The 20,428-nt window shown below is 39.3% G+C and overlaps 1 long non-coding RNA gene across 2 annotated transcripts; it reads left to right on the forward strand.

Annotated features, from left to right (window-relative positions):
- Window positions 1-5,223: 5,223 nt before the first annotated feature.
- On the forward strand, window positions 5,224-18,258 carry LOC122565104. Of its 2 annotated transcripts, none has more exons than XR_006316087.1 (3): window positions 5,224-5,336; window positions 5,477-5,677; window positions 17,581-18,258. It is a non-coding gene; the product is annotated as an uncharacterized LOC122565104 (long non-coding RNA). The 2 variants fall into 2 exon arrangements; XR_006316088.1 differs by lacking the exon at window positions 17,581-18,258 and adding an exon at window positions 17,240-17,309.
- The last annotated feature ends 2,170 nt before the right edge of the window (window positions 18,259-20,428 follow it).

Here is a 20,428-nt window from a genome sequence, read left to right on the forward strand (position 1 = left end):
TGGCATCATCACGCTGGATAGAGTGAATTCAACTTCAACATTAACTCATACAATAGTTCCCTTTCGTTAACACTCACGCACTCATGTATGTGACTACATTTACGACTATTCCATTCTCAACTTCATCCCCCAACTCAATCTCACCAAAATTCTGACTTCACAACTTCAGGCAGTTTGGAGACGTTCTTCCAGATTCCCATTGGAATTGTGATTTTGATAGGTCTTTTGCTCGAGTACTACTGATTGTTATGTGAAACATTATCATCATGATTTTTTAGTTGGGTTCATCCTAATGAGCATTAGGGAATGATTGTTCTACAATGAGACAAGGGTCCTGCAGTTCTTCCATACAATTCACTCAGCTGCACGGACAATGTACAATTTAGGGTGTAGGTTTGCTCGCTGAGTGTAGGTTTGATATCCAGATGTTTCATTACCTGGCTAGGCAACATCATCAATGGCGACCTCCAAGTGAAGCGAAGCTGTTGTCTCCTGCTTTGTATTTATATCTTTCTCCTGGATGGGGTTCCTGGGGTTTGTGGTGATGTCATTTCCTGTTTGTTTTCTGAGGAGTTGATAGATGGCATCTAGATCTATGTGCTTGTTTATGGCGTTGTGGTTGGAGTGCCAAGCCTCTAGGAATTCTCTGACATGTCTTTGCTTAGCCTGTCCCAGGATAGATGTGTTGTCCCAGTCGAAATGGTGGTTTATTTTTCATCCGTGTGTAGGACTATGAGGGAGAGGGGGGTTGTGTCTTTTTGTGGCTAGTTGGTGTTCATGTATCCTGGTGGCTAACTTTCTTCCTGTTTGTCCTAGGTAGTGTTTGTGGCAGTCCTTGCATTGAATTTTGTAGATGACGTTGGTTTTGTCCATGGGTTGTACTGGGTTTTTTAAGTTTGTTAGTTTTTGTTTGAGAGTGTTGGTGGGTTTGTGTGCTACTAGGATTCCAAGGGGTCTTAGTAGTCTGGCTGTCATTTCTAAAACTTCTTTGATGTATGGTAAGGTGGTTAGGGTTTCTGGCTGTGTTTTGTCTGCTTGTCATGGTTTGTTCTTGGGGAATCTGCGCACTGTATGTTTTGAGTAACCGTTCTTCTTGAATACGTTGTATAGGTGGTTCTCCTCTGTTTTTCGAAGTTCGTTTGTGCTGCAGTGTGTGGTGGCTCATTGGAATAGTGTTCTGACACAGCTTCGTTTGTGTGTGTTGGGATGGTTGCTGGTGTAGTTGAGTATTTGGTCAGTGTTTGTCAGTTTTCTGTATACGCAGCTTTGCATGGTCTTATTTAAGGCTGAGCCAGAATTTTGGCAAAATGCAGTTTTCATTGAATTTCATGGAATGCCTCTCTCCTCAAGGCCTAACAGGTTTTCTCATGCTATTGTCCCAAACTCACCTCATTAGCTATTTACCCTCTCGTCCCTCTGGTCAGATGTTAACTTGATTCTTCCACTTGCTACAGCCAGAAGTACTCAACACTTAGGGATATCCTGGAATAAGCTGGGAATCCTTAGCACTAGTGCCATGGTTAAAAGGCTGTGTGCAGAGCTGCACTGGATGATTTGTGACATTTGCCCCAGACATGGCACAATAAAAGGAAATTGGTGCCCCGCTTTGTGAGTAGGGATCGGGAAGTTCTAATGTATGGATCAGTAGGGAGGAGAGCCTTCCTCTTCCCCCAGGACAACCACAGAAGGCCCTGCCAGCCCAGTCAGTGCGTTTCCAGGCATCTGGAGAAATGCCCAGGAGTGTCGAATGAGGGTATTAACACGTCTGCTCTACTAGGATAAATTCCACTATCTTCTCTGTCCTACTGCACACACCTCGAGCAACAGTCATGGTCTACCACTCATTCTATTGCCTGCATTATTTTCCCTCACTCGCTCTTACTTATCCAACTCCCCAACACTATTAACTGTGAATGTCATCTGCCTGAATCAACACTAACAGTTGTGTTTTCATCGAACTATACCCCTGCCTTTCTCTCCATTTCAGGAGAAAACAGCCGACAATAGGGCATAAAGAATCATGATAGATAATGGGCTAGTTATCCCCTGCAGGGAGATAGTTCCATCTCTGACCGCCTCAGCGGCTTACTGAATGTCTCAAAGCTCCAGGGCAGATATCAGAGGCTGCACTTGGCTCAATGTGCTGGGATCCTCTGATTGACTAGGGCTTCCCTGGATTTCACACAGGACCACTCCCTTTCCACTTTGAGATGTGGCTATTCATTTGCAGCACATACAGTATGTTACATAAGCTGCTGGCACATGTTGCAGGGATGATATCGAGGCAATAATGTGCAGTACAGCTGGCAAGCGTAACATGGTAAAAACAATGACTGCAGATGCTGGAAACAAGATTCTGAATTAGTGGTGCTGGAAGAGCACAGCAGTTCAGGCAACATCCAAGGAGCTTCGAAATCGACGTGTCGGGCAAAAGCCCTTCATCTGGCAAGCGTAACATACCCTGCTTTAAGTCTGTACTAAACAGATGGAGCCTGGTCCAATCCATGAGATGGTATTGTACAGGTTGTTTTGCTATAATGCGCGTTTTGTCAGCACGAATTGGCTATAACATGATTGATGAATTGTGGATGCTGCTCGAATAACATAAACTTTCCACTGTACGGGAACAGTGATTTTCTACAGCCTGATTTTCTATAGCAGTTTTCCATAGAGTAATTTTTGATAGTGTGAGGTTGCAGAGGACCACAATGGTCGCGTTATAGCAGAATGACCTGTACAGCATTAAAGTTGTTCTGAGAGGCTGGTTCCAGGTGTTCAAGATGGGAGGACGAGAGGAGCAGGTGGCAAACTGTATTTGCAAGGTTCCAGCTTTATCTTTCATGTCAGGAATTCTCAGCATCTAACTTCTACCAGATGGGAAATAGCATGGGAACTGGCATATTAATGTGGCAAGCTTAGGTCTTTTTTCATTCATTCATGGGATAAGAATGTCGTTGGCTAGTCCAGCATTTATTGCTCATTCCTAATTGCTGAGAGGGCACTTAAGAGTCAACCACATTGCTGTAGGTCTGGAGTCACATGTTGTAATCTGTGAGATAATGAACAATAATTACTATTAATAGGCTCAGTCATTTACTGGAGTTTTATCTCCATGTCCAGAATTCCATTGAAAAATGTGACTTCTTTGCTCCTGATGTTGAAAAAAGCCTCACTCCACTTCTCATTTAATTCTTCCACATTTCTTTCCACAGCCCATGTCATGGCTCCCTCCTTGCCAACCCTTTCTCATCTAAAAGAGAACTCAATGGTTGACGGTCAATCTCTATGAGGTCCCTTAGCTCAATGTTATAGACTGAAAACCTCTCACAGACTCCTGTTTCTGTACAATTGTGTAGCATGTTGCTATGCCTGAAAATGCCCTGAAGATATTTTAATATCATTTCCTGAACCCTATGAGGTTGCTCCTGAAACTGCACTGTTCTAGACCCATCACTAATGCATCTACGTGATAGCTAGAAAGGATGAACATGAAAAGACAGAGTAAATAAAGATAAACTATTTCCACTGGTTAGGGATTTTGGAACTGGGAAGTATCACTTAAAAATTAGGGCCAGGCTGTTCAGGAGAGATGTTTGGAAGCACTGCCACACACAGATGTTTGGAACTATCTTCCACAAAATGTCCGAGGGTTTGCACGGTCTACTCCTTTTCCTATGTAGGTGTCAGGACATTTGTGTATGTCCGCACATCCTTGAATTTTTCTGTGAAATATGAGTTCCAACACCACCCTTGAGTCTTGAAATGGTGCATCAGGCATTAAATCATTATTGTCAAGTGAGGTAAAAGTTTCACCAATTGGTTTACTATGCCTAGAAATTTCCACAGGTCATAGACTGATTTTACAGTTGGAAACTGTAAGAACTATCAGTTTCTGTGGATTTGTCCTCATTCCAACTTGGTCAATGATATGTCCCAGGAAGCGAATAGATTCCTTGGAAACTTTGCACATCTCATTGACAGGAAGTCATTCATCTGTAGATGTTTAGAACTGTATAGATCATTTGGTCATATTCCTTCCATCTCATCCTGCACTAAAAATTATTTATAGGCAGCATGGTGGCTCAGTGGTTAGCACTGCTGCTTCACAGTGCCAGGGATCTGAGTCCGATTCCAGCCTCAGGTGACTGTCTGTGGAGTTTGCACATTCTCGCTGTGTTTGGGTGGGTTTGCTCCAGGTGCTCTGGTTTCCTCCCATACTCCAAAGATGTGGAGGTGAGGTAGATTGGCCATACTGAAATTGCCCATAGTATTCAGGGATGTGAAGGTCAGGTAGGTTAGCCAGGATAAATGTGGAGTTACAGGCTACAATAGTGGGCGGGGTCTGCGTGGGATGCTCTTTGGAGGGTTGGTGCAGACTTGATGGGCTGAATGGGGTTCAATAACTCTATGAATATGTTATAGATGTGGCATATGATACCTTCTAAACTTTAATTTATTGGACATAGTTCTTTGGAAGATATCTGGGGCTGAGGTGATCCCAAATGGTGGTCAGTTGAAACAAATTCTCCAAAATGAAGTCATAAATGTAGTAAGCAGCCTTGATTGCTCATCTAAAACAACTTCTGTTGGCACTGAGTTTGGTGAAAATTCTACTTTCAGATAATTTGGCTAGTCTTCTCAACTCTCTGTGTGTGGATTTCCCTTGTTATGTGAGTTTATTGGGCTGTTTTAGGTGACATATACCCTGATGGACCTGTTGAGTCTGGGTACTATAATCCTGTTTGAACGCCACTTAGTTGGTTTGGTTAACAACTCCTATTCTGGTCATTTCCTCAAGTTGCTTCTGGATTAATTAAGACATGGAGAATCTTCCTGGGGTGTGTAGAGATATACTGGCCCTAATGTTGTGCTATATTTAGTATTGAATTTGACTGAGAACATTTTGGGTCTCCCATTCCAAAGAAAGTTTTAGTCCTGTACTACTGGAATTTTCTGAATTCTTGAGTAATACTTAGAGCAAGACAAACTTAGAAAAAGAAGAGGTGTGTTTCCTGATTATCAATGACATATAGATCTGATACTCTTCATGTGGTACCATTTGGCCCCTCAAGCCTGCTTTGCCATTTAACAAGATCATGTTTCAAACTCCACATTTCCATCTAATCTCAATAATCTTTGATTCAATTGCCTAACAACGATCAATCTACCTCCACCTTAAAACTAATCAATGACCCACCTCCACCTCTGCCTGAGGCAGGGAATTTCAATGTTACGCAATCCTCTAAGAGAAAACAAAGATTCTTTAATGGGAGTTCAACCTCCTATACCACATAGATTCACATCTGAAAGTTGTAATTTCTGTTCCTCCAGTTATGGTAATTGATCTGAAACAATAATGCCACCCACACTTTTATCAAGCCAAAAATTTACAGGATGTCCACAGATTAAAAACTGTTATTTCTAAAAAAAGAGTCATATCAGATTCAAAACATTCACTCTGTTTCTCTCTCCACAGATGCTGCCAGGCCTGCTGAGATTCTCCAAATTCTATTGTCTTTCCAGTTACATTTGCCTCAGCAGATAGACGAAGCCTCTGTTTTAAAAGATGACAACTGAGTAAATCTGATCTGGAAGCCATTAGGGAGAAAAAACAATTTACTGTGTGGATTCTGTGCTCAGGTTCATGATGAATTTCAAATCCACATCTCGCTTTGAGGTAAGAGCAGTACACACAAAACCAAACTGACAGCATAATGATTATGGATTTTGCCAAAACAGTAGTGCACTCCAGAGAACTCTTCTAAGCCCATGCACACAGACTGGAAATTAATCCTTGTGATTATTTACTAATTTGAGGTACTTAACAATAAGATGTACTGTTGTGCTCAATGCTTAATTATATGCATATGTCTTATTTTGGGATGCCCCTTTGATTAAGTTAATCATAGGATATTGTGTGTTTGAGATGTTATTGTATTTTCCTATTACAATGTACAATGATTTGGGATGGAATATGATTATTTTGAAAACTATCCTGATGACATATAGATTAAAAACAAAACAGATAATCCAAATAGCCTGGCTACTCTCCAATGTCTCAGGAGCTAAGGGCCGTCTATCTAGGCATGGAAGAATTGCCATCTATGTGAATTATTCTTTACCTTATTCCTGGCTAGTTCTCAAATTAACTATAGAATCTTTTTTAATGCTTTCATCTTTGTGTTAAATCTGAACTAAAATAATAGTTTACTCACTGAATAATTTGTTCATGCTGTTCGTATGTATGGGCAGATTAGATTTTGAAAAAATCTTTCACAGTCAATGAAAAGGAGGAGATTTATCTTCACACTTTCTTCCTCTGTAATAGTTTTTGTCACAGTAAGAGACTGCAGCCTTCGCCTTATTCAATATACCAATCAATTGAATTACAAAGAGCTTTTCCTGCTGCTTCTCTGCTTTTATTTTAGAAGCAACAGAGCTAACAGTCCTGAGATTCAGTAAATTTGACTTCCCTTGTGTCCATATTGCCTGTTTTCCTCTCTAGACCCAGAGATTGCTTCATTGTTGTCTTGGGAATGATGTGAATAATCTGTTAGGGGAATGAGTCTAGGTGGGTTACTCTTCAGAGGATCAGTGTGGACTTGTTGGGCCAACTGGCCTGTTTCCACACTGTAGAGATTCTATAATTATGGGACAAGTCACAAACACGGTACTTATGATATTAGACATTTTGCAAATAAAAATCAATCTATCTTTAGAACAGACACAAGAAGCCTGAAAAGAAATGGCTGCCAAAAATTTCTTGATTTCTCTTGTCGATTCAATGGTGGTCAGCCAGAAGAGGAAACCAGACTATGCTTATCTTTAAAAAGGATTACAAAAAGTCCTCTGAGATTCAATGAGTCTTGTACAGCACAACTGGAACTTCTAAAAGTGTGAAAAATAATATATTTTGGCAAGGAATCAGGTTGATACTTAGAACAGAGTCTAGCACATTTGACGTCCTTGACATTGATTGTTCTAAAAATCAATGGAGTTGAACAACAACCATATTTGAGTTTTGAACTGTACGAAAGTTTGGTTGAAACTAGCCACAATGGCACAGAGCTCTCAGGAGAACCGAGACAGACAGTTCCAGGCCACAGTTCTCAGCTGAGTTAACTATGAACAGCATGTGAGAGCTGAGTTTTTGCTCTGTCACTACAATTCTCAGAGGAAGACCTCCAAATATAATTTTTGTTCTGCTGAAAGGCAGTCACTGCGCTGGCAGAACTAGTAAGGAAACGAGAATTTCACTCAAACAAAAACAAATTGCTGGACAGCAGGCCTGACAGCATTTGTGAGAGAAAGTAGTTAACGTTTTGGGTCCAGGACCCTCCTTCAGAACTGATTTTAGCTTGGAAAAGATTGGTATAATATATATGCTAAAGAAGAGTTAGAGGTCGGGTGAAGGAGGAAATAGTAGGTGGATCTCAGGATGCGGCACCAGCTGTTGGCTGAGAAGCATCGTACATCACTGAGTTACCTGTGATCCTGGGTGGATTCAAAATGTGAAGGATGGAAGTTGAATTGGAATCCATGTGGGATGACTCTAAGCCATGGGCAGTCACTGAGGAATGTGATGTGGCTGTGGAAGCGTGACAATGAACAAGACCAAAGATTAGAACAGAAATCCTGTCAGAATCTGTTCTAATTTTTTGTCTTGTTCACCATCATTACTTTCATTGTTGCTCCTGGTATTTGTCAAGGTATCTGCCAAAACTCACTTCTACGGTGAGAGCTGGGGTTTTAACAGATGTCTTTGCAGCATCCTTGAACATGGGAGAGGTCCCAGAGAACTGGAGAATTGCTAATGTTGTCCCCTTGTTTAAGGATTGCATAGATAATCCAGGTAATTACAGACCTGTGAGCCTGACGTCAATGTTAGGGAAGCTACTGGAGAAGATACTGAAGGATAGGATATATACCAATTTGGAAGAAAATGGGCTTATCAATGATAGGCAGCATGGTTTTGTGCAGAGAAGGCCTTGTCTTACAAACCTAATAGAATTCTTTGAAGAGGTGACAAATTTAATTAATGAGGGAAGTGATGTAGATGTCATATACATGGACTTTAGTAAGGCATTTGAGAATGTTCCCCACGGTAGGCTGATGAGGGTGAGGTCACATGGGGTCCAAGGTGTTCTAGATAGAGAATTAGTTGGGCAACAGGAGACAGTAGTAGTGGAAGCGAGCTTCTCAAAATGAAGGCCTGTGACCAGTGGTGTTCCACAGGGACCCATGCTGGGACCACTGTTGTTTGTGATATACAGAAATGATTTGGAGGAAGGTGTAGGTTGCCTCATTAGCAAGTTTGCAGATAACACTAAGACTGGTGGAGCAGCAGATAGTGAAGAGGACTGTCAGAGGATACAGCAGAATATAGCTAGATTGGAGAGTTGGGTAGAAAAATGGCAGATGGAGTTCAATCCGGACAAATGCGAGATGATGCATTTTGGAACATCAAATTCAAGAGCAAACTATACCGTAAATGGAAAAGTCCCAGAGAAAATTGATGCACAGAAAGATATGGGTGTTCACGTCCGTTGTTCCTTGAAGGTGGCAATGTGGATCAGTAGAGTAGTCAAGGAGGGATACAGAATGCTTTCCTACATTGGACAGGGTATTGAGTAGAAGAGTTGGCCGGTCATGTTACAGTTGTTTAAGACTTTGGTACACCACATTTGGAACTCTATTTACAGTTCTGGTTGCCACATCACCAAAAGAATGTGGATGCTTTAGAGAGGGTGCAGAGGAGGTTCACCAGGATGTTGCCTGGTATGGAGGATGCTAGCTATGAGGAGATGTCAAGTAGATTAGGAATTGGAAAGGAGGAAGTTGGGGGGACCTGATTGAGGCCTACAAAATAATGAGGTGAAGACAGGGTGACAAGCAAGAAACATTTTTCCCTAGAGTGGAGGACTCAGTTACTAGAGGAGATATGCGTGGAAAGTTCTTCATGCAGAGGATGGTCGGTGCCTGGAATGCGTTGTCAGCTGAGGTAGTAGGGGTGGGAACAATTGTGCCATTTAAGATGTACCTGGACAGATACATGAATGCGCAGGGAGCAAAGGGATACAGGTCCTTAGAAAATAGGTGGCAGGTTTAAATGGAGGATCTGGATTGGTGCGGGTTTGGAGGGCTGAAGGGCGTGTTCCTGTGCTGTAACATTCTTTGTTCATTCTTTGTTTGATACTCCTCCTCAGTCAACTGCTCTAGCCCCACCCAGAGATCCACCTATAGTTTACTCCTTAGCCCTCCCCTCACTTCTCCAACATCATATACACTGACCTTTTCTGAGCTGCAATCCGTTCTGAAGGGTCACTGGACCCAAAACATTAACTGTGATTTCTCTCCACAGATGCAGCTCGACCTGTTACATTTTCCCAGCAATTTCTGTCTTTGTTTCTGATTTAACATCTGCAGTTCTTTGGATTTTTTAAAGAGAATTTCAATCTGTCCCCTAACATACTGCCCCTGAGCCTACTTGAAAAGGCAAAGTCTGATTATTGATTCTTTATTATTTAACTGACGATTATTCAACATACCTGCTGAATAACTTCACTTCTTCATCACAAATCGCTAATTCAACTTCAATACTTCAACTGCAAGTTACAGACCTACATTATTTTTGATGACCGAATGAAATTTAATCTTTATACTTTACCCTTATCTGCATTTAATCTTTGTACGCCTTAAGTAAAAATAATTAACTAACTTACAACACTGCTTTGCAATAAACTAACCTTTATCTTGTTTAAGAATAAAGCTCTGCTATTGGGTTATTTTCAAAATTAAGTAACTATAAAGATAAAAAGGGACTACATACGCACACAATTCTTAGCTGTGGACTGCAGAGGAAACACTAGTTTCATGTGGTTGTGACAAGGACATATCTAAAATAACTCCACCAAACACCAAGTCACCCTTTATTTACACATGGAGAGTACTTGATACTAATCCATCTCCCTCAAGCCAGCTCTGAATGAACAGAACCTCTGATGCTCCACTTTATTATTTTTTTATTAAACAAATTACAAAACGCAGTTTACAAAAAGCAGTTAACATTTACAGCTGTATGCAACAGCAATTTTACAAGGAAGAGGAACAGCAAAGCCAGGACCCAAACCCTACCGTTCAACCAGTTTACAGGGAGGAGGACAAATCTCAAATCCCAGTTCCACATAGGACAAGACAGCAACAATGACATTTGTACATGAGACAATACTGTTACATACAAAAGTGCAGACAATACAGACCCAGCAAGCCCCCGCATGCTCCACTTTATTTATTTTTTTTATTTTATTAAACAAATTACAAAACAGTTTACAAAAAACATTTACAGCTGTACAAAAGAGACAGCAATTTTACAAGGGAGAGGAGCAGCAAAGCTAGGCCCCAAACCCTACCATTCAATCATTTTACAGGGAGATGAGGACAAACCTCAAATCCCAGTTCCACATATGACAAGGACATTTGTACATGAGACAATACTGTTACATACAAAAGTGTAGACAATACAGACCCAGCAAGCCCCCGTATGCTCCACTTTATTTTTGTCAGCCAGGTCACCCTGATTGGATCAGATTAACAGCCTCAATCAGGGAACTCAGATTCTATGAGGACCACCTGGTTGACCTTGTTACAATATCAATGCACCAAATTGGTCTTTTCTTGTCCTTATTTTCCTATGTACGATGGGCATAAACTAACAAAGTAAGTAAAATGCCCAAAAATGGAGAATCACATCTGATTTTGGAGTAGAGGGGGAGGAAGGTGAGAAAGCTGGAGAATCATCATGGTCTCAAATAGGATTTTAAAAATCTGGTTGGCCACATTGTTAACTTTAAGCATTACTATAATTTGTCTATGAAAGCTCACTTGTTTGAATCAGGTATGAATCAACTATCACAGTCATAAAATGGTAAGTGATAGATCATCTGTGAATACACAGAATATGATGGAGTCAGTTTTGGACTAGGGTTCACAAAGTTAAAAATAACAACATCAGGTTATAGTCCAACAGATTTATTTAGAAACACTACCTTTCAGAGCGCTGCTCCTTCATCAGGTATTTATGGAGCAGGACATACTCCATCACACTCGTACACTCTATCAAGCTTGCATACAGAAACACACTCTCTCGTGCACACTCTCACTCTCATGCAAAGACTCTTTCTCATGCATGCACACACAGTCTATGGGATGAATTTGTTTTTGCAGAATTATATTTGCAGGTACATTCTATTTTGCTCAAAAAATGTGCAATCTGCAGGCAGTCAATGCAGGCATTCAATCCATATAATGTTTTTATAAATTTCACTTTGGAAATAGAACCAATCTGAGCTAAGATGTCCCTTCTTTTTCTTCAAACCTTAACTTATCTTGAGAATGTGACTTAAAAGTAGTTCTGGGATTTACAAATTTAATGAACTGAAACCTACAAACCCATTCTAAAAGATGGGAGACTTAACAACAATCTAGGCTTGTTCAATACATAATTTCAGTTGGATGACACTGTAATCTTTTCCTATAAATTCTGTGTCTTATGGTCCTACTCCACAACCACCCAATGAAGGAGCAGCGTTCCGAAAGCTAGTGCTCCCAAATAAACCTGTTGGACTATAACCTCATGTTTTAACTTTACTCTGAATATAAGCAGTTCCATTTTGACACACCCAAATTTGAGTGGATCTAAAGCCTTACAAATGGCCCAATTACCAACCTATTAGTTCTAATGAGTAACACCTTTTGGGCATCAAGGAAATCAACAGATTTATGGAGCAATCTAAAACTAGAAGTTGAGGAAAAATGTTCAATCAATCAGATCTGGTTGAAATGGTAGAGAGGCTCAAGGGGCTTACATCTTCTGTTTTTTTGTATACACTAATTCACTGCCCTTTTAGTGTCCTATATTATTAAAGATCAATTTCACTGATAAATTTGTAACTTTTAAATTGTTTCCATTTAATTTTCTCAATTAACTAAAATGAATATTCAATGTTATAAAAAAAATACAAAAAGAACAAACACATTAACATCCTCTTTTAGAAGGCGAGGACTTTTGTGCTAATTATTTTAGTTCAGTCTATACCTAGCTAAAAAGTAATGCTAATGCATTATCTGTGTTTCATCAATTCTTGAGCATCAAAAAGATGCTGGCTCAACAATTAGTAGTAATACTTCATGTATGAAACCATTGCCATGGGTAGAACCTTATATGGAAGATTCACCTCCTGTGTCTTCTGATAAAAGGAGCTGATCTTTTGATTGCTTTTTAGATAAACAAATGGAACACCAGTCCTGTCCCATTTCTAAGAAAGAAAGGATAGTCCCACATAAAATGCAACATGAACTGCTGTTAAAATGATGTGGTACAATGTTCAACTGACAAAATAATCTCAGATGTACATTACTGTTTATCATTATATTCCAGACAGAAAAGCAAAAACACACACAAAAAAGTTTAAATTAATGCACACTATGCTGATTGATATATTGTAGAATGTTCCATTTGAGGCTAATAAAATATTTGAGCTTTGCTCTTGTGATTATGCCTTCTCAAAGCATTTCTATTTTACTGCTTGTGACACAAATATTGAGCAAGGTGATATATAATAGGATTGCCTTTGCATATGAAAGAGCTTTGAGGATCTCTTTCCAAGTGAAATGGGTAAAGGGGCGTGTGATTAATTACTGTTTGCCTATTGAAATATATCACAATAGAACTGGATAAAAATGAAAATGCCCTGAGACACAAAGTTCTTTACTACCATGTCAGAGATTAAATTCTCAGATATAATAATTTCATTGAGTTTGATATGGAATGATTGCTAACGAAGTTGAAAGACCAAACCTTAGACAGTTAAATTTCACAGAGCAGGGCAGAGCAGCAGTATCAAGAGTAATGTGGGTGGAGGTGAGGGTTTGGAATTGTTGCCATGGGAGCAGCCATTAGCTTTGGGGGAGGGGCCTTCTATGGATAACAAATTTCCCAATTTGAAGGACTTTATCATGAGACCACAGGGCACTACCCAGGTGAAGAAGCTGCTAAACTGCCAACAGTGGCAGGTATGATCTTAACTGTTCAACGGAGGGGCACAAATAGCCATTGGTGTTGGGGCCATCTTTCACCTTCCCCATCACTGCCTTCCTTTTTCCATGATATAATGCCAATGAGCATACCATTCTCTTCCCAATATTTCAGTTTCACCAACCAGGTCGCCATCTCCCACCGCGCTCGTTAAGGCCCAATAGAATTCAGCACAAGGAAACCAGAGCAGAAATTTAACATTGAATAGAAAACATTAAGACTTCTCTGCTTCAAAGTTGATGTGGCAGATGGTTCACCAATCCTGGGAGAGGCAAAGTTAAAGCCTGATAAATGCGAGATCGTTTTTAAAAAAAAAAATCATTCTTAGAATGTGGGCTTCAATGCTGTGGCTTGTATTTATTATGCATCTCCAGCTGCTACAAAAGTTAGTGGTGGGCCTTCTATTTAAATGACAACAACAGGACACTTCATAGAGACATAAAAACCAGGAGCAGTAGTCAGCCATTCGGCCCTTAAAGTCTGATCTGCCATTCAATATGATCGTTAGTTGAGAGTGTGTTGCTGGAAAAGCACAGCAGGTCAGGCAGCATCCAAGAAGCAGGAAAATTGACATTTCAGGCCAGAGCCCAATTCTATTCCTGATGAAGGGCTCTGGCCCGAAATGTCGATTTTCCTGCTCCTCGGATGCTGCTTCACCTGCTGTGCTTTTCCAGTAATACACTCCCAACTCTGATCTCTAGCATCTGCAGACCTCACTGTCTCCTATTCAATATGATCGTAGCTGTCATGCAACTTAGTATCCTGTTAAGTTTGATCCCCAAAGCCCAAAGAACTATATCTAATTCCTTCAGAAGGCAGGTTAAGGTCAATGACAGTTATGTGCAACTAAAGCCATATCTCGGCTCAGACCAGATACAATGGTAAGTTTCAATTCCAAAGGAACTGAACAACAAGTTGTGTTTTTATAACTATATTGATGGTCACTTTTACTTATTTCAGCTTTTTTATTTCCTGGTTTCTTTCTTAAACTTAAATGTAATTTCCAAATTGACAAACTTTTTGCTAGCTGGAGAGGATAGTGCATTGAATGGTGGAACATGCTACAGCACAGTTTAATTGAGCAAGACAAAACAGTTAGCAGAATAGGGAGAACAAACACTTAAGAGACACTAGTCATGCCATGAACTAATTTGTGGCCTAAAGCTTTTCAGCTAACTACTTTAAAAGTTCTTTGAATTATAGCCAGTTTCTTCATTTGGATTGGCCAATAAATTAAATTTTAACACAAACTAACCACTACACTAAATGGTTTATTTCCAAAAATGCACCTGATGTGTACTTAAAGGTCAGAATTTTGTAAACTTGTAACATGCTGGAAAATAATGATCTTCTAAATAGAAGAGAGAAGAAACTTTGCTCAGTCATTTCTTTTATTGGGACTTAAAGCTCCTTTACGTACCACTTTGAATTGGCTGATGAACACATCAAATTCCAGATTGCCTTGGCTGAATGAAATCATTAATTCTTTCAGTCAACAACTTACTGAAGGGTTTAGATTTGGGCCAAATGCTGGAAAATAGGACTAGATTAGTTTAGGATATCTTATCAGCAAGGAAGAGTTGGACCAAATGGTTTATTTCTGTGCTGTATGACTCTGACTAATATAGATCATCCAGGAACTTAACAAGCCACAAGTTAACCAGTGCACTAATAATAGGAACAATAATAATGGGGCATCAAAGGAATTTCAAGCCACAAATGATTTTTATTTAGCCCCAGGTAATCCCTCTCATTTAATGGTGACAGCAAATTAGATTGGTTATTCCCCCAAGATGTACATTTATAGTTTGACTTTGTTCATGTGTTATATAACACAAATATACAGTTTTTTCCTTTAATTTTCTTTTACATGTCACTTTGTTTTATAATTTTACTCCATTCTGTATGTCTTTCAACATTCCTCAATTACAAATGAATCACTGGATCCTCAAGATATTAAAACCAATAGTCGTCCCACAAGGAGGCTGATCCAATTACAATATTTAAAAGGCATCTGGATGGTTACACGATTAGAAAGGGTTTAAAAGGGGTATGGGCCAAGTGCTAGCAAATGGGACTAGATTAATTTAGGATATCTGGTCAGCTTGGACGAGTTGGAGCTAAGGATCTGTTTCCATGATGGACATCTATGACTCTATAACATAGTTAGTCATTCTCTCCCAGGACCTCGAATTAACCTCTTGATCTTTCCTTTCTCTTATAATCTTGCGCCTTTTATTTCAAACCCAAGTTTCTCATTAATCACCCGTCCCTCAGTTACTCAATCTTGATTTACACCTTACGAAGGGAGATTCGATAAACTGAGCTTGTATTATCTATAGTTCATAAGAATGAAAGAGAACTTCATTGAGACTTAAAAGGGATTGACAGGGTAGATGCAGGTAGGGTGTTTCCCTTGTTTGGGGAGTCTAGAATCAGAGGACACAATTTAGAAAAAAAGGGGATGCCATTTCAGACCAAGATCAGGAGAAAATTTTCCTTAGAGGTGTGTGAATGCTTAGAATTCTCTGAAGGGCTGTAGAAGCTCAATCCTCGAGCATGTTTACAGTAGAAATTGATAGATTAGATTAGATTACATTACAGTGTTGAAACAGGCCCTTCGGCCCTGCAAGTCCACACCGACCCGCCGAAGCGCAACCCACCCATACTGATTACTGATTGCCAGTCACATTAAGGGTTGTGGGGATAGTGTAGGTAAAAGGCATTAAAATGCTTGATCAGCCATGATTGTGTTAATTGGGGGTCAGTTAGTTCATTTTGCTGGAATGGCTGGTTTGGACCACAGAGTGACACTAACAGTGTGGGTTCAATTCCCATACTGATTGAGGTTATCATAACAGTCCCTCGTTCTCAACCCCTCCCTTAGCCTGAGGCAAGGTGACCGTCAGGTTAAACTAGCACCAGTTACCTTTCTCTCTTTCTCTGAGACAGCAGATCCACAGTTCTCTGTGACTATGGTGACTTTACTTACTGAACGTCAAAACAGAACTGACAGACTGAATGGGCTACTCCTGTTCTTATTTACAACCTTTTGCATTGTTTTGCACAGTGGATCATAACCCTTAGATTTTCAATTTAAAAGAATTCTTGAAACAACCCAAATGACTAATCATAGTTATGGTTAGTACAGGATAATTAGATGACAGGTCAGGTTAATTAGCAGCCAATCAATGGGAGTAAATAAGATTTAACATGTTATTGCAAGGTTTCTCACTTACCTTTCTGGGTTCTAGACATCTCATTTATGAATTACAATGTCACAAGTTAACTGCAGCACTTTGTCAAGACTGAGTAGAAGTTTTGGTTCACTGGAGGTATGAGCAGGGTGGTGAGAAAGGGAAATAATTGGGTGAACTTTCATTGAAAAGAAACTCATCCATGTCTCACCACAAGACCAATTAACCATTAGGCAAGAAGGTCCATTAGGGTTTTCATGCCAGCAATTATAGCCCTTTAGTGGTCAATTAAATACTTGCCACTGCCACTATTTAAAGATTTAAAAATCCATTTGGTGACCTGACCAACATTACAACCTCAAATGAAAACAAATCCACTGATCAATTTGTGTGACATTCACCTTTGGTTTCCTGCTGAACTGTGTATATAAAAACTGTTTCAAGGTATGCCTACATAATAGTCACTGCTCTTTATTTTTGAAGTGTTATTACTGCACCTTTCTAAAGCATGGAATGTGCTACCTAAATCCAACTTTTTTTTTGTTTGTTTGTGCAGCATGTTTAGGAGGAAGAAGGGATCAAGGAGCACTTGTGCTTTCTTATTTAGTCCATGGTTTGCCTCAAAGTTGAAATAATTACTTAACACTGTCAACTCTATTCCCTTTTACCCTTTTCCCAGGATTAATTTGACAGAATAGTTAAGCGACAAAATAGGGACAGGCATTGGGAAATATCTCCAGCAACGGTCCCTTGCCATCTCCACACAGGAAAATCCAGGCCATTTTTACTTAAAAATATCAACACTTTGGGGAGAACATAGTCATTAGCAACAACCTACCCTGGTGATTTCTGGAAAATGAGGGCAACTTTGGGTACTTAGCAAAATGAACTTACAATGCAGCATACTTTTTAACACATCAACTTTGAAGAATTGCTCCTTCAATTTCAGGCTAACCAGCCAGATTTGAACAGAAATCTATGAACTACGTTGGAAACATGAGATAATGATGAGTATACTGGTGGTTCCCTTGGAAACACTTTCTGAAATGAACAACTATGAAAGCTCTATCAAAGTTGTTTGTGTTATGTATGATTTATAGAGCTTTGTCTGATGTATACTAACTGCTATTAAAAATAGATACTGTTGATGGATTCAGATCTGTTTTGATTTACTGGGTATATTGCCTACTGGCAGCAAGCAAACAATATCAGTAACCAAGAAATCTATTTTCTAATGGGCAGCAATAATAAATAAGAATCGAATAAAACTTGCTATTTTCACATTTCTAGAGCACTGTCAAATGATGGGAACTGATAGGACTCACGGCAGAAAATCGGTCAGTAATCAACTCAACGTATCCATGACCTGGATTAATGGAATTTGCAGAAAGGTCAACTGAAGGCCTTGCTTTAATCATATATATTGGCTTTACATTCTGAATGGGCCTCTAACACTATTGGTAAAAGAAATTTAATTCTGGGAACTGGTCTTTTAATGAGCATTCATGAGGTACAAGTACATGCAAAGGGACTTCCTGACCTTGTCATCGCAAGCTCAACCCACCTATAAATTTCGAAAAACATCAGTGCAAAACATCATCCTGTTATTGAGATGTTGAATTTTGACTTGCTGCCCAATTACGTTTGCCTGTCTTGCTTCCCACTTTCAGAGATTGCATTAGATTCTGCCCATTGAATCTGAGATTATATACCTTGATCTCCTTCTATCCACATGTGAATTTGCCCCATAATTAGTGCATCTTTCAACTTGAAAGTATAATCCCTATGTCTTTCTCCAAGCCATTAGCATACTTATTTAAAGCTGAGGCACCAATAAAGATCCCAGAGGTACATCACTTGTGACATCCTGCCAATCACAGAACAAACTACTTATCCTTACTGTCTGTCTTCTTCTTTCCAAGCAATTACCAATTTATGACATAAGCTTATCTCCAGTTCTACATCAGCTTCAAGAGACCTGAGAGTTTTATACAACTGGCAGCAATTCAACTAAAGAACAGATTTATATTATGAACTACCAAGAATTCAATTCATTGTTAAAGATGGTTTCCTGTTATTCAGAACTTGATCTTTAATGAAATGAAAGTTAGCATTACTGAAGCAGGTTTTTCCAAGTCTGGTATAAGTATTTTCCATCTTCCTACAGTTATTGGCAGTATTCGCATAGCTGAACTAATTTGCAAAGGTCAAGTAGCTGACTTTAACTAGTTACTTTGAATTATTATATTTAATTGGTCAACTTAACTTGGCAACATTAATATGAATGCAACAAACAACAATACACACCATGACCACAGGGTTTGCCACCAAAAAGCTGTTAACAATTAGAAAAAGAGAAGTCAGGCAATTATTTATTTGAATTGGAGGGGAAATGATTGCAACCTTTCAATGAAAAAGCCCATCTTAGCATAATGGATAAGCTAATAAAAAGCTTACCAAGCTGGATAAATGCCAGTGACACAGGTGTTTATATAGCAGTTCAGAAAGTTTAAGTGTTTTATATCCTAAATATCATCACCCCTGTACTACAGTTGTTGGGCGGGGAAAATGTCATTACATAATTAAGAAAAATTAAAATAATTCTGGTCAGCTAAGAAGCCTTGGAATTATTGCAAGATTGTCGATTACTTCGTAACTTGTATCAAATTCCTGTCTGGTGTCTGAAATTAGGTGTTTATTTTAATTGTAAAGATATAACTGTTATAAAGCAGAGAAGGAAACTTAATGTGTATGCTAGGAGTTCATTGGATGACATTGTCAATGATAATTTCTAGTTTCAAATGTGTTGGATTCCAATCACTTAGATATTGTAAGCAAGATAAAAAGCACAGGCCCAAATGTTTATTAGGATGTAGTGATTGTAATGAGGTCAGCCAGATCGACTTGGTAGAATATTGGTTCACAGAGTGGGGTTATTAATCTCGTCAAATCATAGAGCTCTGGCTTACACAAAAAGGCTGAGAGTCTGCCTTCCCCTTCACTTTTTTGACTACACAGCATTGCCCATTTGCTTGTCACTGACCACTCAGCTGTTTCCTTTCTTCCAGGTGGTAGAATACAAATAAAGATTAACACACCTGTTGCTTTTCGCCATGTCCTCCACCTGCACACACATGACATGGGTGCTGGAGAAAAATAAGCACTACCGCAGTAAGGCAGTAGTGCGGGGCTAAAGAGGAAATAAGAAGAATGAGAGTCAGAGATACTGACACACTAGTGTATGACTCTGTATGTGGCAATACTATAAGTCCAAGGACTGTTCATTTGTAAATAAAGGGTGACTTGGCGATGGGATACCAGCCTCTGTAGAGTTATTTCAGTGGGGTTCTGTTTTTTTCCCCAGGGTCAATTTGGGTTGTGGAAGGGGAAGTAAAATTCACAAATGATGGGACGGTGGAGGGTCAGCCAAATTTAAAGGCACTACCTCATTATTATGTCCTTACCCCATTTCCCTTCCCGTCAGACTCAGAGGTTGGTTGGCAGTGAAGACACCAGTCTAAGGCTGTCATCAAGCCCTACTAAGAATGGTTTCCTTCAACAAGTGATACAAAAAGAAGCCTGGAGAGATTGCTTGAGAGGTCAGAGGAATAGTGCTGTTTCCCGTGCCTTGTAGATAACATGAAAAGCGATGACTTGCTGAATACACTCCTTCCGTGTAGATTAACAGATTACTTAGATTCTTTGAAACCTGCTGTGTTTCAAATGGAATGGCAGGTTCACAGCTGTCATTGAGAGGAGAGGAGAGTGACAGGCTTTAAAAAAATACTCTCATTAAATTCACTTAAGCAAAAGAATTATATGTTCTGTCTATGATAAACATAAACCATATTTGCAACCACAAACAACAATTTAAAGGCTTAACTAGCTATCACAGCTCCTTGTCTAATATGTTCATGTTCAGTTCCATAAATTAAATTGGTATTATTAGCCTAATAAATTACTGAATTGAGAAATATATTGATGAGAAAGTCGTTTAATATATTATACTCTTTAACCAATATCTTCATTGTAATGGAAAATTAACAAAATTAATATTTACTCTGAAATCTGAAAGAGAATGCTTTACTAAATTTAAAACTTTTCTGACACTTTGCAACTTTGCTGAAGTCTGCAGTCG

Source organism: Chiloscyllium plagiosum, chromosome 31 (assembly GCF_004010195.1).
Source record: "Chiloscyllium plagiosum isolate BGI_BamShark_2017 chromosome 31, ASM401019v2, whole genome shotgun sequence".
In the NCBI taxonomy this organism is placed as follows: Eukaryota; Metazoa; Chordata; class Chondrichthyes; order Orectolobiformes; family Hemiscylliidae; genus Chiloscyllium; species Chiloscyllium plagiosum.